The sequence below is a fragment of the Caloenas nicobarica genome, chromosome 9 (genome assembly GCF_036013445.1).
Source record: "Caloenas nicobarica isolate bCalNic1 chromosome 9, bCalNic1.hap1, whole genome shotgun sequence".
Taxonomy (NCBI): domain Eukaryota; kingdom Metazoa; phylum Chordata; class Aves; order Columbiformes; family Columbidae; genus Caloenas; species Caloenas nicobarica.
In genome coordinates this window covers 12080384-12101053 of record NC_088253.1, presented here as the reverse complement: position 1 = coordinate 12101053, position 20670 = coordinate 12080384, and the positions used below count along the sequence as shown (strand labels likewise).

At 40.6% G+C, this 20670-nt stretch overlaps 1 protein-coding gene across 1 annotated transcript in view; it reads right to left on the bottom strand.

Moving 5' to 3' along the window:
• Positions 1 to 15775, bottom strand: part of CDH5 (cadherin 5) — a 30626-nt gene extending 14851 nt beyond the window's left edge. Inside the window, exon 1 of the mRNA XM_065641098.1 lies at positions 15579 to 15775. The gene's annotated coding sequence lies outside the window, so the exon portion shown is untranslated. The remainder of the gene's footprint in view (positions 1 to 15578) is intronic.
• Between the last annotated feature and the right edge of the window lie 4895 nt (positions 15776 to 20670).

The window sequence follows — 20670 nt, the reverse complement described above, 5'->3', positions numbered from 1 at the left end:
AACTGGAAACTGGAAGGCATTGATATGATTCTGTGGTGATTACATCTATCTATTTTATTAATAAAATTACAAAACACGATAGCCAAAGGAAAACAGTTGGTTAACGTCAACTAGTACAGGCTGTAGTTTTGGAAAAAACAGGCTACAGTGTTTAAAAAGGCATTTTCTCTTGTTGCGCTGGTCCAGTGGAGATCTCCTGTGCTGCTGCATGAGGAGATGAGCTGGGGAGGGTGAGGACGGCGCCGCCCGCTTCAGCTGCCGGGCACTGCGCTGCGCCTGAGACACTTACAAACGTCCCTGCGGAAAGCATTTTTAACTTAAATAGTCAAATCCCCACTAAGGCACGCTAGTCGCTGTATAACTCTCCTTTGTAAAGAGAAATTTTGTGTCTTTCCATGAATATTTTCCTAGTATTTGCCTCTCTGTCTGTTGCTGCTCGGTCGGAGCCTGCCGTGCCCTCTGCCGGGTTCCTCGGGGTGCTGCTCTCGCTGTTGCTGACAGGGATTATGAGTAACAGCAGCTCTGGGACCTTTGGTGTCCTCATACAGGCCCCCTGCTTATCGGAAATTGAAGGCTCAAATTCATCACGAGTGTACGGTTATCTGCGTAGGAGCTCTGGGACTGTGGTAATATCCTGATGATTCCTGAGGATCCATGCAGCAAATGCAAACTCTCCTTTTGAGTAGGTGACCTGTACGTGTTTCACAGTTCAGGCCTTGTTTGAAAGCTTGGCTGTTAATACAGAAAGCAGTAGACTGAATCTTCTTAAATATATGCACCTTTCAGCTGAAACTTAAGCTACTCCTTCCACTCAGCAGATCCATCTTTGTCTTTTCAGATTTTAAGGTGGCTTCCCTTCCTTCAGCTTGTCCAGACTCCTCGGTAAGTTAACAGTTCCTTTGTGAGCACTCTGGTGGGGTTTGGTCTGCCCTCTGATATGCACTGTAGGTCAAACATAGGCTGAGATAGAAGAGCCTCTTGCAAAAAAATGACTTCTGCTTTGTCTTTGGCATCTTTCAAAATGTCTCATTTTGGTAGAAGTAACACTGCACACCCAAGCACTTTGCATGCTGTCTTTTCTAGGGACATTGGATGTGTGTTGCTCCATAGGACAGTCTGACTCTTCTGGCTCCCTCTATGTTACCATGCCAGTTTTCTGTTCAACAGCGGGAAGTCTATTGCTGTTGAATCTGTAGCTGAGTTCATCACAATATTTCAGAATCCCCTTCTTCGGCAGCACATACAAACACTTCAGAAGCAGGACCCTGCTGAGCAGTAACTGGATAAGGGCACTGTCCTGGTGTGAAGGCCAAGTTCCATGGATGTTAGCTCTTGACAAGCTGTACTAAATGCTCTCTCTTTTTCTGGCCATGATAGTGTTCCTTTCCAACATTTGAAATGCCCGAGGTAGCAGCAGAAGAGAGACGTTCCCATTCCTGAGCAGGGGAGTGCATTCCCATGGAGACAGAAGCAAGAAAATTTCTGAGGGGTGACAGGTGAATGACATGTAGGGATTGGCTTTTCGTTTCTTCTGATATCTGCTGTGGCAGCCAGGACTGAGAAAGGAAATAAGATGTGCCCTTTCAAGTAGTGTCACCCGCGGCCACACGCTTCCGGAGAAGGGGACAGCACAGCATGAGCTGTGACCGACCTGTCCCATGCCTGGTTCTCCCCAGCACGCTGCCCTGTGCTCCCATGGCTCGCCTGCCTTAACGTACGGTCTCCAGTTTACCCCTCTGTCTCTAGCTCATCAGACCAATAATTCACACTTTTTCAATTTAAGCAGGGACCATAAATGTTCCTTAAAGTTAGCAGGGGAATGGTTTATTCAGATAGCTAAGTTTCTTGCTTTGCACTTAAATTTTCTTTCAGCAAATGATGGGTTTTCCCACCACCATTATTCACTTTATGCGTTGAATTATTTTAGCAAATAACTCTTGGTCTGCGGGGTACTCTAGACAGTTAACTGAGAAATTCTGGTATTCAAACTGATTTATGGGACATATGACTCATTCGACGTAGTTTCTTCTTGCAGATTGGGAGTAATTATTTAAAAAATGTCAGGTGGAGATACAGAAAATAGTGTACTAATTAAAAGTTTGCATTTTACAAGTTGTTTTGGTAAGTAATCAACTGTAAGGTTGATGAGGAGCTAATACAAATAAGGTGTCTATGTAATGAAAACACCTTCGATGAAATATTTTTATGAACGTTTGTGGGTTTTTTTCTAGTATTTCCCTCTTACCTGATTAACTCCTCACTCTAAAAATGTATATTAGTGCTTATGTGAGGTAAATTTAGTAAGCAAAGAAATTTCTTCTATGCTTGCATGTTAAGGAGAAGATAAAACAGGTTTCTCTATGGAGTATTTGGTTAATGAGCAAACAGTTGTAGCTGAAACGATGTATTTTTTCTGGTTGATCAACTAAGATCTTCTGCTAATCTTAGAGATTTTTTTTTTCAGCACCTGAAAAGCAGAAATAGTGCTAGAAACAGTGATGAGGAAAATCGTGAGAGAAATTTGCGTAAAGTGGCTATCATACACCAAAAAGGAAAAAAAAAATTAAAAGGTTTGTGCCACTATTGTTAAAATATTTTGCACACCTGAGTGTCAGAAAACCTGGAAATGAAATGATTATTGATGCTTGAGCTTGATACTTAATGATAATTTTTACTTACAGTATCTTGGTTGGAATCTGAATAGTGTAAATGAAAATGCAAAAATGAGAGTTACATCAAATCAGAAAATATTAACAAAATGATTGATAAATCAATACCGCAGAACATGATCTGCTCCATTCCACAGTACTAGAAATTTCGCTGTTTCTGGTTGTTACTCAAACCTGAGCTGTCACCCTGCAGCCACATAAATGTAGGTCGCACTAAATGTCTGAGATGCTGTATTGTTCAATTGGCAGAGATGCGGAGCCCGACGAGGGCGTTCGCCCGGCTCGCCAGCCCTTGCTGCAGCTGAACCTGGGCCGGGCGCTGCGCTGCCCGGGACCGGGTGCCGGGTGGGTATGTGTCTGCGGGGGCAGCTGGCCGGGCTCAAAGAGACTGAATAGTAAGAAAACTTTCTTGAGAAAAGTTTTATCAGGAAAGTTTACTTCAGATAGCTTTAGTTTAATTTAATAAGTATTTTCTGACTATCTTTCCCACTCCTATTTGCTGCACCCTCCGCAGTATTCCTAAGTAGCTCTGTGCAAGAAGCTCTGCTGAAAATGCAGTGGATTAACCCTACAATACAGAGTAGACAACGCTTCAAAATTACATTTTTTTTTCAGATGCAAAAGATTTCCTTTGATACATGATCTAAACACCTCCAAAATTACTATGCTCAATGAAACCATGATAGATATAATGAGAAAAGAATCCAAGCCAGTGTCAAGTAACAAAATAACCCTGAAAAACGCTGCTGTACAGAATCAATTTTTAACATTAATTTTTCATCTATATGATATTTAAGAGCAAAGGTAAATGTGTGCATGCAGTGAGGAGTAAGAAATAGGAAGGTAAGACACCAGACACAGGAGCAGGATAAATTATTGTTCTCTTTGCCATTCCGGTAGTTAAGATGTTTAGCTTGCTTTGCAGAGGGAGCATGTTTGGTAAGCAGGGAAAACATTATTTAAAGGAAATAGTCCTAGCAGTATTTGATGCTGCTTCTCAGAGATCTTAAATGGCTGTGCAAACATGAGTTCATAAAGCCTTCTCATTTCTCTGAAGAGTATTGCAGCTAGATAAAAGGCAATATCCCTTTCAAAAAGCACATTTGAAGCACAGAGGACTTCAATGTGTTTGCCATCTCCTGACGGTGGGCCAGGGTCAGGACTAACAACAGTCTCAGATTTTGTTCTCCCAGTTTCTTCATCTCATAATTAGACAACATTGCTCTAAGCAGCTTCTAACAAACCCAGAGAAACACAGCAGCAAAGTAGTCACGTTGGTACAGTTGTTACCTGCACTCCAGTTGCTGTTTGGCATCTCGGTTGCAGAACTGGGTTGTGTGCTCCCGCACGCTGTGAGAGGGGCTGAGGGCGCACAGGCAGCGCCGTGGGAACGGGAACTAGGGGAGGTCTCCAAACTTTAGTAACATCACTTTAAAAAACTGTCTAAGTAAATTGTGCAACATTTGAGTTGAAGCAATAGTTTTTTTGGTTGTGTTTTCAGATATAATTTGTTTCGGGTGGTTACTCGATGTTTCTCTTATTTCTTATTAAAGCTGTCTTGTCTCATTTCCTCAACAGTGTACAATGATTCATTTTAAAATAGGCCTTTCCTGAGAACACTCTGCTGCTTTTTCGTTTCCAGATTATTGAGCTGATTTAAATGGGCCTAGTGCCTGACTACCTGGTATTATATTTTTGATCGCCCTTGTGTCGATTTTATGCATCTGAGAAGTGCTTTCCACTGATGACTAAACAATCTGGAGTGCAGATGCCTGCCTGAAAACTGAATATAAAATGACATTTTATACTTGTGATAGAACCTTTGAATGAATAGCCACTTCAGCAATATCTTAACTAAATTTGCTACTTTAAAAAAACCTCACATGTCACCCAGCATTGCAAGAGCACTCTTGTGTGCATTTGGTACTGTTCAGTTCTTGGCATTAATGCTGCAGCACTGTGTATCAATATAGCTGCAAAGTTAATTCAGCATTTCTGATTTTGGCTCTGGTTTTGGCTCTGGTGTTAGCTCCTCATATAATTCTAACCTGAAAGTTCTTTGTGATTTCAGCTCCAAGTTTCTGGTAAGTCAGGGGAAAATTGTATTAATGATTTTTTTCCCCGTCCATTCATCTCACCAAAAAATTCTCTTCTGGCTGATCTCATGGGTGGATGGAGTCATCAGCAAGGACAGATGCCTCTTTCAGAAATGAAGAAATTTGGTTATAAAAGACTTGTAAAGACTGTGTATATGTTAAAGATTCATTGCCTGGTAGAAAGCAGGCAGCCAAATTTAACGGCTTTTAATTATCTTTGATACAGAACTGGCTATAAATGAGGCAGTCAAGCACAGGCTGGCTTTTTTTTTTTTTTTTTAAGAAACAAAGCCACCCTCCAAGCACTTCCGCCCATGCATTCAAGAGGGTGAGCAGCAATAACGAGATGTACCTGAATGTCCTCCCAGAGCTTCCTGACACCCCGGCTTACATTTTAGCGAGTGACTCATTGACTCCAGGATTAAAAAGCTGCATTAAATACTGAGAGAAGGGCATATGAAAAGGCTGAGTGTGAACTGAAAATAAGAAGTGTATGGCAGAAGAAGACATTTGCTGTGAACAGAATGATTTTAGAGAAATGAGTGAGGAAGAAAGTTGTTTCCGGTTGTTTTCTCGAAGATACCTCATCACAGATCTGAAAGAGAAGCAGGATGAGTCAGGTGCAGGGTCTGATCTTGTGTCAGTAAATTCTCCTTACTTTACTGGATTTCGTTTTACATCAATGATGTGCCTGATGATATTTTAGCTGGGTAGATGAACAAAGATAGACATGTAGGTATGACTGGGGAAAGACTAGCCCATGGCAGGCTTTGCTTCTTTGAATCTCTCAACAGTGCAGTACTGCAGATGCAGTCATCATAGGAGCCAGAAATACTGTGCTTCGTGCTCTTGTCAGTCTTGGCTCTGAATCACTCTGAATCCGACCCATTATACACAGGCATGACCTCTGGGACAAATGGGGAAATCATTTTGTTGGTGGTGCTACTTCGGCTCAAACACTGTTCCTTGCAACACTGACCTTCAAGGGCATCCTGATAATGGCATCAGGAGACTCATGACATTTACTGCCTGTTAGCTGGGTGGGCAAGACGTAATCACAATCTCACAAAAATCCTTTGCTGACAGACGCTGATCTTGTTGAGAGAGTTCAGAAGCAAGTCTACTGGCCAAAATCTCAAAGGTGGAAGAACATTTATCTTCTGTTGATTTCTCTCAATTTCTAGCTAACCTTATCATAATGTGTATTTTCCAAAAACATACAAAAACATATTTGCAGTTTGGAGAGTGCTGTCTGCATTCCTACATGACTCCTATCTGATAAAGAATGGATTAGTTATAGAACTGTAGAATGTGTGTTGCTGATGTAGGTTCAGATTCAATTTCCTGATCACAATTACATGGCTTAGAGCTTGATTTACCTATAAATAACACCATACAACTTCCGTTAGAATTCAAGAAAATCTCAAACAGTTTTTTTTTCTGGGAATTTGGAAGAGATGGGCCCAGTTATTGATTGTGCCCAATTGTTCTGTGTTCTTCAGGGACTGGTGGCCTTTTGTGATCTGAAACATTTCTGTTTGTGGAAATGAATCCCATACATGATCTAATAAAACATGTGACTATATTGCTATGTAACTTATAGTATGTACAAAAGTACACAACTTCCGCATAGGTTGGAGATTAAGCTATTTTTTTTTTCTATGTGGCACATCCAAAATCTTACCTAGTGAAGTTATCCAACCAAGAGGGACTGCTTCTGTGTTTCATGTGCACAAGCTATGATTCCTATTCTAATCTTTAATTAAATAGTTTTTCTGTTGATCTATAGTATCCTGGTTTTTATCTGAGTTTGTTAGTTGCAAATCTGATAAATGAGAGACAAATACATATTTTAATTACTGGCCTGGTCTCTTCATGGACTTTAAGGAAGGATTATTTTGGGCTGGATAAATTAGTAATTCTTATTATATCACATGACAATGCCCTGTTTAAGTGAGAGTTGTTTGCTGTGGTGAGGCTGACATATGTGATGAAGGTAAAACAATACTTTGAAATCATTAAAATGAGTGGTGAGTGCACCAACTAGTTTCTCCTCTTCTCATGAGATCAGTTATGCAGTGTAATTATTGTTTTAATGGATGGCTGTTTTCCTTTCATATGAGCATCCTGGTATTTCTAGCAAGTAACTCACTAGTCTTAGTAAAACTGCCAGCCTTCTGCCTTACCCAGGAGAGGAATACCTGTGAAGGTCTATCAGAACCATGTTGAATCATTAGGTGAGTTTTAAGAATCTCCCTCATTTCACACTCTCAGCATGCAGATCGTGTACCATGCCGGGTGCACAATCAATGTCTTTACTCATTTTTCACTATGTTATTTGTCATCACAGAGGCTGTAGAGATACTTGGGAACTGATGAAAACCAATTTGAACAGAATACAGTACATGAAGCACTGAAATGTATCTGTTCTGGTGCCGCTTAAGAGTTCTTACTCTGGCCATGCTACTATAGTAATATAATGCTTTACTACAGAAACTTGCCCTGGAGAGACCCCAAAATGGATTAGAGTGCTTTAGAGAAGCAGCAACTGGTATTGTCCACTCTTTCCATGCATAAAGCCTTTTACTTCACATACAAATATGCTGCTACAAAATATAACAAGGGATAAAATGTGCTTAAGCACAGCGCCCAGTATAAATCTAGCCACTAAAAGATTTTGAAGCTCATTTGTGATTAAATTATTAAGCCAGTTTGTGTCACTGTTTCATAACAAGTAAATATATCATTGTAAACAGAAGATTTTGTCTTTCTCTTAGTTGTTGACAGCATGGACAGCATTGAGTTTAGGGTCATAAGATAGTCTCCTGTTGCTCTTTACCAGTTCTGAGCTTTGGGAGCACAAGTATGAGGGCTGAATGACTCCTGAGGAGCAGGAGTATTCTGGTGCTTACTGAGCCTGCTCAAACCCACAAGCAGAGTTTGGGTGTTGGTACAAAATATTATCACCTCGTCGTCATCATGTCACATAGATACTGTGCTCTGTAGATTTAGAATGTTCCATTTCTAAAAATCAGGAAGCTCGTAGGATTTATGACTAATATGATTTATTTGCTTTGCAGATGTTGCAGGGGTGAAACTAATAATCAAATGACAGAAAACTTGTTCTTGGCTACACGTCTTTTGATGACAGTTGCCAAATGTTGTTGAAATCTGAACTATTTTGGGGGTTTAATTTTGCATTAAATATAGCCCTTCTGTTCTGCAATGAGCTAATAAGATGGGTGGGATTAACCCTGCATGCATAGTTTGGAACTGTAAACATTTGCCCTTATGAATTCTTTGTCCAAAATATAAAGCTAAGAGGAAAATGTCTCCTATCCAGATTAATTATTGATAAGAACAGATGCTGAAAATAGGGATGAAGTGCCAGTGTTACAGGCAGGCAAAGAACTTGTTCGCTTGCTTATATCCAGAAAGTAGTTTCAGGGATGATCTTGCAGTCAGGTGTATTCATTCCTGTGAAGGCTCTCACTGACTTTGAAGAGCACTTGAGGCTCTGTTGGTCTCAGTGCCTGTAGATCCAGTTTCTTTCTCACTTGCTTTGAGCCAGTTTCCTTCTGTTTGGTCCAAACTGTGGTGGCTCCAGTAGGAGAGACAGAGGTGCAGGTGTCTCAGCTTGGAGCCTGCCCCATCCCCAGCACCTCCCACACTCAAATTATGATGTTTGATTTTTGGGGAGGGGGATTTGGGTGAGAAGGGGACAAAGGAATCCTCCAAAATTATTTGGCTCATCCTAGTGCAGAAGTGGAACATTCCAGGTATATTGGAGGTATTTGGGATCACTAAGAAGATTTCTTAAGCATCTCTAACCAGAAGCTTAGTTTCCTGCAATAAATTGTGTGCACATTTCAGAATTGATCTGTTTTGATACTGCACCCTGGTTAGCTCTGCTGTACACAGAGATTAGCCAAAGCTGTCACTGAATGTTTAAGAGTTTGGCCAAACCAAAACAAAATAAGATACACTATGAGAATAATGTATTATAGAGCTTTTTCCACTTCCCCTTTGTTTACAGATAAAGCCTTAATATCAGAGAGGCTTCCTAGCATGGAGCTCTGACTGAGTAGCTTTGATTAAGGAAAAGTCCCCATCCTTTGAGGAACTGCATGTGAGAAATCTGATTTTTTTTTTTTAAAGTACAATGTAGCTGTGTTTACAGCAGATAAGATTTTTTGACATTTTCCTTCAACAAAAGCTCAAGAGCAAAAGTATCTGTCTTGAACATAAGCATCATACGGAGGTCACAGTAATTGATATTTATTGTGCCAGCAGTAATCTGAAGCAGAGAAACCATGTTTAGCCAATTGTGTGCTCTGATTCCTTTACCCAGGCTATTCTACTGGGTAACTGAATACATTAGTATTTCCTCTGAAAATTAATTTTTTTTGTCAGATAAAGAAAGCATGTACATATACATAAATCCCTTGTTTTCTGGCTGGGCAAGAGGCTAAAAAAACAGGGTGTGTCTGGATATATTTTGTTTGGTAATCAGTATTCAGTATTCTCCATTTTTTAAATCTCTAATTCAAATGTCAGTTCATTCTTCTCTATTTCCTGGCCTTATTCAGCTAGACTTCCAGACCAGGCTAATTAACTTTAAGACCTTTTCTGCCCACCCCTACAGTTACAGTCTTTTCCTGGAACATTTCCATTGTTATAATCTCCATGTGTTGTGAGATGATACAAATGATATTGTTACTACTCTTATGAATTTACAATGAGCCTTTCAATATGTTTACTTACAGCTTACCTCTTGTCAGGAAAATCTCATCTTCACATCAAAATAAACCTAGGGAAGCAAATTTCCAGCATACAGTGCTGATAAAGAGAAGCTGGAGGGCCTGAAAATTCAGGCCTCTGACATAGGGAAGCTTAAAAAGATGAGGAAAGCTGTTGTAAGTTTTGTGACTTTATTTAGAGCTAAACTTTTCTTTTTCCCGTGTAGATTTGTTTCTGTGTGGGAGTGATCATGATTTAACAGTGTTGTGTTTTGCTTCATTATCTATGCACTGGCTTAAGCAGGTCATTAGTCTGATGAATTTTACAGCCCCAGTCTGGAGGCAGCGAGGGAACCCGCGCCCCAGGAGAGCTCGCTTCGTGAAGCAGATTGCGAACAGAGTACGTGGCAGTTCAACACGTAAGCCATGGCTGCAGGAGTGACCATGTTTCAAGGCAGGCCATGCTTTTGTGTCCATGTGCTAAGAAGTCTTTGTGAAAGTGATAAAAGTGAGAGCTGGGGGCTTTCAGCTGCCTGACCCGGGGACGTTTCTGCTCACGGGTCTTGTCAGCCAGTGCCAGCATCCGGGCTGGTGGCAGCTGCCCTGCGGGGCTCAGCGTGGCGAGCGGCGGGGAGCAGCCTGTGTCCCCTGGGAGCTGACGGCTTTAAAGTCACCTGGCTGCTCGGGAAGATCTTTTTCACAGCAGTGCTGCGCTTGTGGGGTTGCTGCCTGAATCTGAAACACAGCTGGGGGGATTTCTTAAGCTGAGGAAGGAATTTTTTTTTTCTCCTTTGTTAGTGGCTTTGTACATGGAACATTTCTTTCTCCCACAGCTCATATTTTAATAATGGCCACTGAAAACCCTGTTCTTGTGCGAATTAAGCCTTTCTCTTTATTCAAAGCCGAAGATCAATCCATATAAGGCAGGTAATACAGCTCACCCTTTCACAGCAGGAAAATGACGCAATATATTCTAAAGAGAAATGTGCCCCTTTCTTCCTATTTGAAGCTTAAGTCATCTCCTAGTGCAATTACTGGAGGACTCAGTATCTATTCTAATCTTAAACTTTTACCAAGGCTGCTGCTGGCAAATCTAGTGTACAAAGCAAATGTGTTTGTTAAATGGTGCTACAGATGAGAGAGCTCTGCAATAGCTTTGTCACTGTCAGGTTCACATTATTGTCTTTGTAAAATGGACCCATTACAAAAAGCATTCCTGCTTTTTGTGCTCGCTGCTTTCTGCTCTTGCTTCTTCATTTCTGTGCTGGATATGTGCTTTAGGTGGAGTGTATTGGTAATATGGATGATGTGCACAGTGTAGCAATATTTGTCTATGTTTTAATGACAGCCTAAAAGCCCCTAACGTTAACAGTACTGAGCAAATAGACAATATATGCTGTTTCATTGTAGGTTTAGATTAGTGGATTAGGTGGTGCAAAGTCTGATACCTTATTAGTAGTATTGAGTGGTCGGCCTAACCCTAACATGGGAACACTGGTTCTCTTGCAGACAGATCATATACATCTGAAAGACAGTGATGATAAAAGCCAGTAAGATAATGCAGATCTCCTCTGAATTCAGGTCTAGGACTGGAGGTAAGGGGAGGGAGCACCCCACAAAAAGAATGGAGAAGCTAATGTAAAACTCTGTGCCGGTGGAGATTCTGCCAATGAAGCTGAACCTATCAGAGGAACAGTTCCCATCAATGGCAGGATTTCCTATCATTTGCATGAGAGTAGTGTTAGGCCCTTGGTCTCCCCAAGTGGTATGTTGTAAGGTAGGCTTTGTGCTGCTAGAGCATTTCCAGAAGACAGATTCATAGCAGATAGCATCACAAAAGGAAGGGGAAAAGGAAGACTGATCTTACCAAAGCATTACTTAGAAATGTGGACAAAGGCAGGAGAAGGAATTCAACTATACCCTCCAGACACACTGGAGAAGTGGAATTTCCCTTTCCACTGTCACACACAATACGGTCGAGGGCCTGTGTGTGCTCCTTGTGCCCTGTGAACTTTGCCAGGTGTTAGGAGGACCATTCCAGATGTTGCTGATGGGCTTGTGGAAAGAGGATGCAGAGAAATGGATGACTTCAGTGAGGGCAAAACCAGATAGGTTACTGGTAATTTATGGAGACTGATGGTAGGCTTTTTAAATAAATATGTAAAAGAAACAGGAGGCTCTTTCTCTTAAAGTTTTGGCAAAGGATGGTGGTGAAATCCCACAGAACAAGAGCATTTTGATGACAACTGGACTGGGACAATACCATTGACCTCTTTGGATTTTGAAAAATGAAGAATTTTAAACAGTTGTGCTTTTAGCCTACCTCTAACTATAGTAGGGCTCTGTAACTCCTTGCATTTCAGATAGCAATGTTAGTGCAGAAGAATACTCTTTCTTCTCCACTGATCTTTTGGAAAGGTACCCCTATGATTTCTGCATTGTGTGCCTGGTAACTATGCTTGTCTTTTCTCTAAAGTATCAGTCATTTTTCACTCTAAGTTCTGGACCCTTTCATGGATGATAAGTGACAACACTTTCACATGCAGCTCCTAATCTTTTGCAAGACAGTTTTGCTGTCTATCTCACACAAAAATACTTGTCTGGCGAAAAGTCTGCCAGAGTGCCCATCCACCTCCTTGACTCTTTCTGGTTTACTGGTTGTAAATCTTTACTTGGAAATATTCAGAGTGCGAAAACTGAAGCGTAGGCAGTGTGAACACCTGCAGTGGATGGAGAAGTTTCTACTCTGCCCTTCTCCTGTCTTTGCACAGCCCTGGAAAGCACTGAGCTCCTGACTTGTTCCAGTCTAACTCGCACCTGAGAGGGCTGGGCCCCAACTCTGCTCACTGCCTGCCCAACAGATGTGTACGCAGGTACAAAATAGACTCACGGCACAAATAACATCCATCTCAGAAGGATGTTACAGAGAGAACTTGAAATATTCAGCAATATTTTACATTCAGAGTATAGCTAGTTCCATGATTATTGGCAGATTTGAAATCCAGATCAAGATGAGTGAAGCTCAGGTTCGCATTGAATTAAAGGGCTAATTTGTATCCTTGCATTGCAGAACTGTAAACAGGGTCTTCACTTTTTTTTAATTAATATTTTAAAATTTTGAGAGCAGACTCCTTGTGGAATTTGGGAGGCACATGCACTGGTGAGCAGTGTGCATTCATTTTGCACATCATTATTCTCAGCGTTAGTGCTGTTGGTGGGATTCCCAAGTGTGCAGGGGGTCTGCCCCTGGGCTGAGGACAGGCCCTGGAGGAGATGCCTGCAGGTTTCCTGGCAGCACAAATGGTGGCTCCTGGTTGTGGCTGTGGCACCAGAGCGTTGGCTGCTTTCTGTGTTTGCAGGAGAAATAGGTGCTTCAAATGGAGCAGGGTGCTGAACTGAAGTCCACAGATGAATCAAGCAAATTCATCATGAACCAAACCAGTATCGTGCTCTGGATTTGCTGAGGTCTGTTCTCCTAGCTCAGATTCTGATCAGGTCTTCCAAGGCACATTTGGGGAATTGCTTTACCTTAGTGGTTGTGAGCTGGGCATCTCTCTGTCCTAGCAAATCTCCAGTTTATGCAAATAATCACTCTCTGCTGTGTTCTAGGGTAGAAGGGAAACCAGTTGTGTCAGGGCTAAACTTTGAGGGATTTTTGATTTGTAAACCCACAAGGATAACAAAGGGAAATACATTTGTTTTTTAAAAAATACACCAGAATATTTTCATGGCCAACAATTTTCTCACAGAGAACCTCTTATTTCCTTCTAGGCACTAACATTTGAACCTCTGAATTAAACTTCCAGAACCTGAGCAAAAACTGAAATTATGAATGCATGACAAAAATAACCATGAAGATTCCTTACAGAAAGCTCAGCTGCTAGAAATAATTAGTTACCTCTATTCTGTCAATCTCTACTTTTAAAGAAAATATAAGGTATTAGCTGGCCTGATTTAAGCCTGTAGCTCTGTAGACATGCACCCTGACAAGAGAAAATAATTTTTTAAAAGTTTTCCTATTTTTCATTTGAAATAATAGTTGAAGGAATTGATTTACGGATGCCCAGTGAAGTCCTTTGTTCTTAAGTGCTATAAATCAGAGGAGCTTCTAAACCATCCCCAGTGATTTCTACCTATATCCTGTTTTTGGTTCTGTTTCACTCAGCACAGGCAGGATGTGGAGCAAACCTGGCAACAACCTGTTAACTGTTTGGGTGGAACTTTCTCTGCCTAAGCTGCCTCTTTAGTCCTGAGCCCTGGAAGCTTTAGCTCTGGCCCTCTGCAAGCTGCAGATTGCTGAGTGATGTGTAGCTATTTCATGGTGTCATTTCAGTGCTAACATTTGTTCTAAAATGTTTAAGAAACGGTTTTATGATAATATATTAAAGTACAAAGCTTTGGGAAATAATTCTTGTTGCAGTGCAATGCAGCTGCAGTACTCTGAAAAATTAAGCCCAGGTTTGTGCACAAAGCAGGAATGATTTGTTAATTGAGTTTATCTTTTGCTTCCTAATTCATTTGTTTTATTGTTTGTAACTGCACATTATTCTCTGTAGTATACTGTACTATTCCAAGCCTTTTATACGCCAAATTAATCTTGTGTCCTTTTCTCCTGTTGGTCACCCTTTATTTAAGGATAAAAACTAACTCCTGAAGGTACCGCAAATTGCAAGTCAGCATTTCTGTGATTTGTTTCGGTATATTGGTTATTGTTACAAGGCACAAATTAACCTAAGATGAGAAGCTTTTGTAAATCATTGGAGTATCCTTGCTTTTGTCTAATATTTTTTTCCTACATGAACATCTATAATACTGTATGCTTTTACAAATGCTGATCCAATGATTTATAATCAGTGGAGGCAGGGACGCATTGATTAACTATACCTTTGTTAACTGCAGTAGCAACCAACTTTTAATGTTTTTGGTAGCTAAGAAAGAACAGATTTTCTCACAGAAATTCATCTTCTTCCATATCTTTTTTTCCTCACACTTCTTTCCTTCCTTTATCTCTATTACAGCATGACAACCAGCACAGTAAGGTACTGTGCACACTGACAGTCCTGCTATTGCAGAATAGAGTTCTTACAGAAAAAGCAGTACCAATTCATCTCTTATGCATAAATGCTTTGTCTCTGCAAGCTGTACAGCAAACTTGTTAGCTCAGGGACTTGCTACACTATCTTTAGGATAAGATAAAAGCCTTTTAAACCAACTTTTCACATCAAGACACTGCTCATAAAATAACTTGACAGAAAGAATGGTTCTTTTTGGACCACTGAGATCAAGAAACTTCTAAAATAAGAATTGCTGGTCTTTTAGAATAGGGGCTGTAAAACCTGGTAGTCCAGGGTTATTAGGGTGCTAAAGTACCTGGAGCGCTTTGAACTTGAGATTTAGGAGACAAAGTCACTGACGTGTTTATATAAACTCCCGTCTAAGCCTTAAACAAATCTTTTAGCAAGAGAGATATGCCAAACCTGGCTAGGGTACGTGGTGGCTTTCACCTCCTCTTGCCATTGCTCATGATAAATCCATAACACCTTAAACAGAGATACCAAAGGTGACCCCCCCACTTCGATAAAACATATTTATCAGATCATAGCACCGCGCACACCTGCTCACTCAGAGCAGTACGAAGCCTTAACTGTCCGCTCCACAAGCGAAATCCTTTCCTAAAGGGTTTACAGGTGCCATTTTCAGTATCATTTCTGTCCCTTTTCCATTGAGAATGAACATCAGCCAATACTCTAAATATTACAAAACAGAACTACAAAAAAGCATAACATATCTCTTCTCTCGAACCATCTGGGAATATTGTAGTGTAGCTCAAGAAAGCAAGAGATTTACCTCTTCCATTGTCAATTGTAAACAGCTCTGCTGTTGTCTGCACTTAATTTGGTTTAAGTGCTATCAGTGTTAGGCCCAAAGTATTCTGTGTATATGTATAAAATTCACAGCTTGTCTGCTGGTATTTCTTAAATTATTTAAGACATTAGAAGAGTTATTCCGTGGAGGTAGAAACCTTTGAAATGAAGTTCATGGCTGAAGGACAGCAAATACCGCTTATCCCTTACCTGAGTTAGAGTTGGTGGAGCTTCAGTTTGTTCCCGAATCAGGCAAACTAAAATCAACAGTATCCCAAAACGTTAAGCATTGTTCAGAAAGTGAAGATCAAATAGAAAAATCCACTTCTCTTTTCGTTAAGCAATACTGGGAGTGTTCAGCTCTCCAGTCTCCAAGGTTTTCCAGCTGGGAGTCAGCCTGTTCCCATCCTGCATCCCGGCATCCTGTTATTGTTCCAAAGTCTTAGTAATGCAGTGAGAAAAGGGAGTGGAGGAAACAGATAAACTTAGCCTTATTATTGCTATACCTGCTTATTTGTTGCTGACTCTAGAGAGGGAGCTGAATAAAAGGAAATTTCTGAGAGAAACACAAAACACAGTATGTTATTTAGTATCATTTCATAAAGAATTTTAGGAGTTAGCAAACATCTGAATGGTGCTTTAAATAGTGTCTGATATTTGATCAGCACAGATTACGCCTGTTGTGCACCAACAGGATTTTCAAAGCAGTTTGGGGATGTCCTATCTATAAGGATTTTTATACCTGCAAGCAAAAAAGCTAGAGCCCTCGTATGAATGAAACCAGGATTCCTTTAAAGCTCTGTCAGTGCTGGATGTAAAAATGAAATTTCTAAGTATTTTTCTAGGTAAAATTGTGACGTCAGAAATGAGAGAGTGTAGGTGGGCCTTCCAGAAGGAGAAAATGTTTGTAACATCTTGATAATGATTAGTTTTAAGTCCCAAGACCACTCAGGGCAGACAGAAGGGAAGGAGTCGGTGTCTGTGCTCCATTCCTGAGGCAGTGGCAGCCTGGGGGATTCTCACCAAAGTGCAGGTGTCGGTGTCTCTAATACTGTCACCCACATAAAACTTCAGTCAGGATTTTGTTCAGTAGGCCCAGCCCGATGACCCTGCGGGCTTTTCTGCAGCCCAGCCTGAGCACCCAAACCCTCTGCGGGACTGTGTGCTCCCTTCAGTGCCACCCGTCCGCATGTTAAAACCGAGCACAAAGGGGCATCTCTGGCACCGTGTGGTACAAACAAATCCTTTTACTAAACAATGCAGAAGAGAATCTGAGAAGTGTGGGACTTTGGGACTTAATTCAAAACTCATTTTTTTTGAACCTGTTACAATAAACGTAGGCAAATGTTCAACGTATCTTAAGTAGGGCTTTAAATAATAATGTTACACAGTTAAACACTCTCTTGCCCCTATTTGTCATCACAGTCCAGCACAGGTGACGGAACTGGTTTCCTGGCTTGCCAGAAGGCTGAGGTTGGTTAGATTATTTCATGTTTTTATGATGTGCAGCAGCAAAGATGAATTACTTTTTAAAAAATTTGATACATTAATTATTCAGAAAAGTTAAGCACCTAATGAGGAGACATTTTTCAAAGTCTTTCGTAAGGAGACCAAGTAGAATTAAGATTCCTCAAAAGAAAATAAGCCGTTCCTGTGTCGTTGCTGAGAGAAGAGCAGGGGGGATGTTGATAGGAGTTTTCCAGGGAGCTGCAGTTATCTGGTCAGTATGCAGCTCAGCGATAACCTCGTACCTACGGCAGACAACAGGCCCAGATATGATGTACTTTTGCAAGTGACTTCAGCTGCATTTACAACCGTTGCATAGCCTTTGATGTTCATATCTGTGCAGTAAGCATGCTATTTAGCTAATCTAAACAAAGGATGAGGATAAGGGAGCCCTTCACATCCACTGCTCAGAAAAGAGAAAACTCCTATGTTCTCTATATATGCCCTGAGGCAACAGGCCTAGATTATCAAGGTCTGTTTTGATGTCTGCTGAATAAGCTGTGTATTGGTTGACTTGTTTTATCTCTACTGAAAAGTTCAAGGAAAGAAGTGAGAAAGTTTCTAAAGGCATTTTCAGCATACTCTGTTTCAGAGCTCAATAGAGTAACTGAAAACCATTGGTAAGCTTTGAGGAAGATACTTTCATTTAAATTTTAGGAACCTGATTTAATATCTCAAAACCTTCCACACTATGTTTTACAGATTTCATCTCTGCTGAACTGATTCTTTAAGTCTTATTTCTGGCTAGGAGGAAATGTCCATGTTACTGAATGAAGAACCTGTTTTTGCAGCCCTCTCCAACAGGCGGCCAAGCTCCTAATGCTTCAGACCACCCCACACCCCCTGGTTCATCCCAGATGTTTGCACTGCTCTGCTTCCTAGGCAGTGGATTTCTTCGTATTTTCAAAGCTGCTGGCTCAAGTTGCTAGCAGGCAGGTTTTCTTGTAAACCTTAGACTTTCAGACTGCTTTATTATTAGGGCCAAATCATAAGCTTTTGGACAAATTCCAGAGACTGGTGTCTTTTGCAAGCAAGACAGTAACGTTTTAGATCAAATATTACTAATTCACTACTCCGCCTGACTCGTGCATGGAGCTGGTGGCACGAGTAAAAGGAGTGATAATTATTTACTTGGCATTTCACAATGTTTGTTTGTTGTTCCTTTTTTCCAAATGACACCAGGCCTTTTTCATTGGTCTGTTCAGCACTGCTGTACAAGTTTTCTTCCATGTTATATCCAGCTGCCCCTTCCGGATCATTTACTTGTCTCCCACAGATGTTCATTAGCTGCTGTTGTTTGACTTTGTGCCACCTGACTTAGATGTGTCTGGTCCAGATCAGCATCTCTTTCTATGAAACTTTAGGATGTTAGCCCATGTTATTTGAATGCTGGTGTCTGAAAAATCTTCCAGACTACTTAGGCTAGTAGTGTTTAAAATAGTCTTTCCTTTCTTGGATAAAGGAGGTAAAACTCAACTTTGCTTTGAAGGTGCTTGTGCATAGTTTGAATATGACATTTCTAAGAATCTAAAGTAATAACTGTCATCTTGCTGATACTGAAAGGAATAATGCGTAATAAGGGCAGAAACAAAGCCCTCATTTACTATGCTAAATCTATTAAATTTGACTGTTCTCACTATCCACAGATACCTGTGAGTTGGAATTGATAACTGCACAGAATAAATGTGAGATTAAAGCTTGCATCTTTCTTCAGAATTATGTTTGTTGCTGAGGAGTTTCGTCAGGTGATCTGAAACTCCAATTTCATGACTTTCTGCATAGCCAGCAAAGCAGGCTGACTCATGATAGTAGCTTTTGGTTACATCTTGTTTCATTTTTTCACTGCAGTGCTTTTTCGCTGTCCCATCTGATCAGTGGTCTGTGAAGTTCTCCTCAAAAGAATTCATGGAAACCATAGCTGTAGGAACAAGTTCATTGCTTTCCTAACCAGCACAAATTCCAGCAAAGTTGATGAAACAGCCCATGCCTTTCACTGAGTGAACACAGATTTCTTCGTTTTCTGTGGAAGTAGCTCTAGTTACAGGGAAATTTCATGCCATAAATACGCCCTTCTTAATAAGCACAGTCATCAAAATCAAAGACAGCTATTGACACAGCTGCAACTAATGATGTTTTCATTCCTCATAAGCAATTGTCCTAATATTTGACTCTCACCGGAGAAGGGCTTTACATTTGACAATATAGCTCAAGAATGCTTTTGTAACAGTTTATAAAGGTTAGACCTAGTAATCTGTCTTGCTAAAAGCAGCACGTTACAGGCCCTGTGCAAGTGAAGGTCTGCCAAGATGTGAAATTCAGTCACAGCAGCTATACTTGTGTCAGTATTTTTATGACTAGCTAAGAATTATGGTAGGGGAGTGCATAAGCTTTCCTTCAGTTTTGAAAATAAACCCGAAATGCTGATTTTCAACAGCTCAGATAATCATTGTAAAATCCCTCCCATTTTAAATGTGCAGTTCTATCCAACTGTTGCCTGAAGCCTCTCTGGAAGAAACATTACTTAGAGTTTAAAAAATAACAATTACTGCCCCATGTGGAAAGCATAATCTGTGCAGAACTTTGTGTTGTTATTTCTGGGACTTTTAATCAGGGCAGTACAGTGCTCTTAGTCATTTCCACTTGGTAACTGTTTTCCTTTTTGTCACAGATTGAGGTGCGTATCCTGGAGTGAGTCTGACTCAGCTTCCTTTTGTCAGGTTTGTTTGACAAAAGAATGTAGCTCTGATTTTTATTTTTTTTTTAATTTTTTTTTTTTTTTTAAATATAAGGTGCATTTAAAAAACTGCTGAGGAATTTTAGTTAAAGTTGGTGGGATTGGATGTTTGCTGGGGACATCCGATAGCATTTTTCTGAAATGTTGTCCAGACTACCATTACGGCTATACCATACACATTTCATTAAACAGGGTCTCTCATGGAAGGTTAAATCCTATGCTCCTTAATCAGGCAAATATCTCATTATGTATGAGACCTCTGGCTGCATAAAGACTAATGACTGCAGGATTTGCATCTGAAATGTTCAGCAGAGAATGATCCCAAATGATCTTGTTTCCTTGTTTGGAAATGAGAGGACAAAACAGATGCTAGAAAATGCACCCATATTGTACTCTCTGAGCAGGAGCTGTAAAGTGAAGCAGCCTCACTGTCGAACCGAAAGGAATGATAAATCCTGTTCATTGAAAACACAATCCACAGGGATTTTAACAAGCAAGCCTGCAAGTTAACTCAGGAACGCTAACCTTGATATGTGATTTGAGTTTGAAGAGCATGTCTAATGCAGAGGCATGAAGCTGATAAAAAATTTTCCTGAAATATTTTTTATAAACAATCTTGATTTCAGTGAAACTTTTTCCCACAAAGAACATATCAGCTTTAACTGAAATGTCTCTTGAAATAGAAACCCAGACCAACAGAACCTCTTCTTCTCCCACCTAAGCAAAAATGATGAAAATTGATATAATTGATTGACGCTGCTGATTGTTTATAGAAGCAGCGCAGCTTTCACCTCTGACTGGCAATGTAAGTGGGAAGCTCATGTTCTGTTGTAGAAGTGTTTCTCTCTGTTATGCCAGGTCCAAAAGGAAGGAATAACATCCATCTTAATTTTTGGTAAAGTTTGCAGTGCAGACACTCTTTGTGGCATTGATTTAAAAAATAAACAGAACCGGAGCCTGCAGTAGGGGATGGTGAGGTAGAGCTGTGGAGCTGCTGGGGCAGGAGGGGCTGGGGGGGTTTCCCTCGGGCTGAACCCTGTCCGTGTGTCCCCAGACACTGCT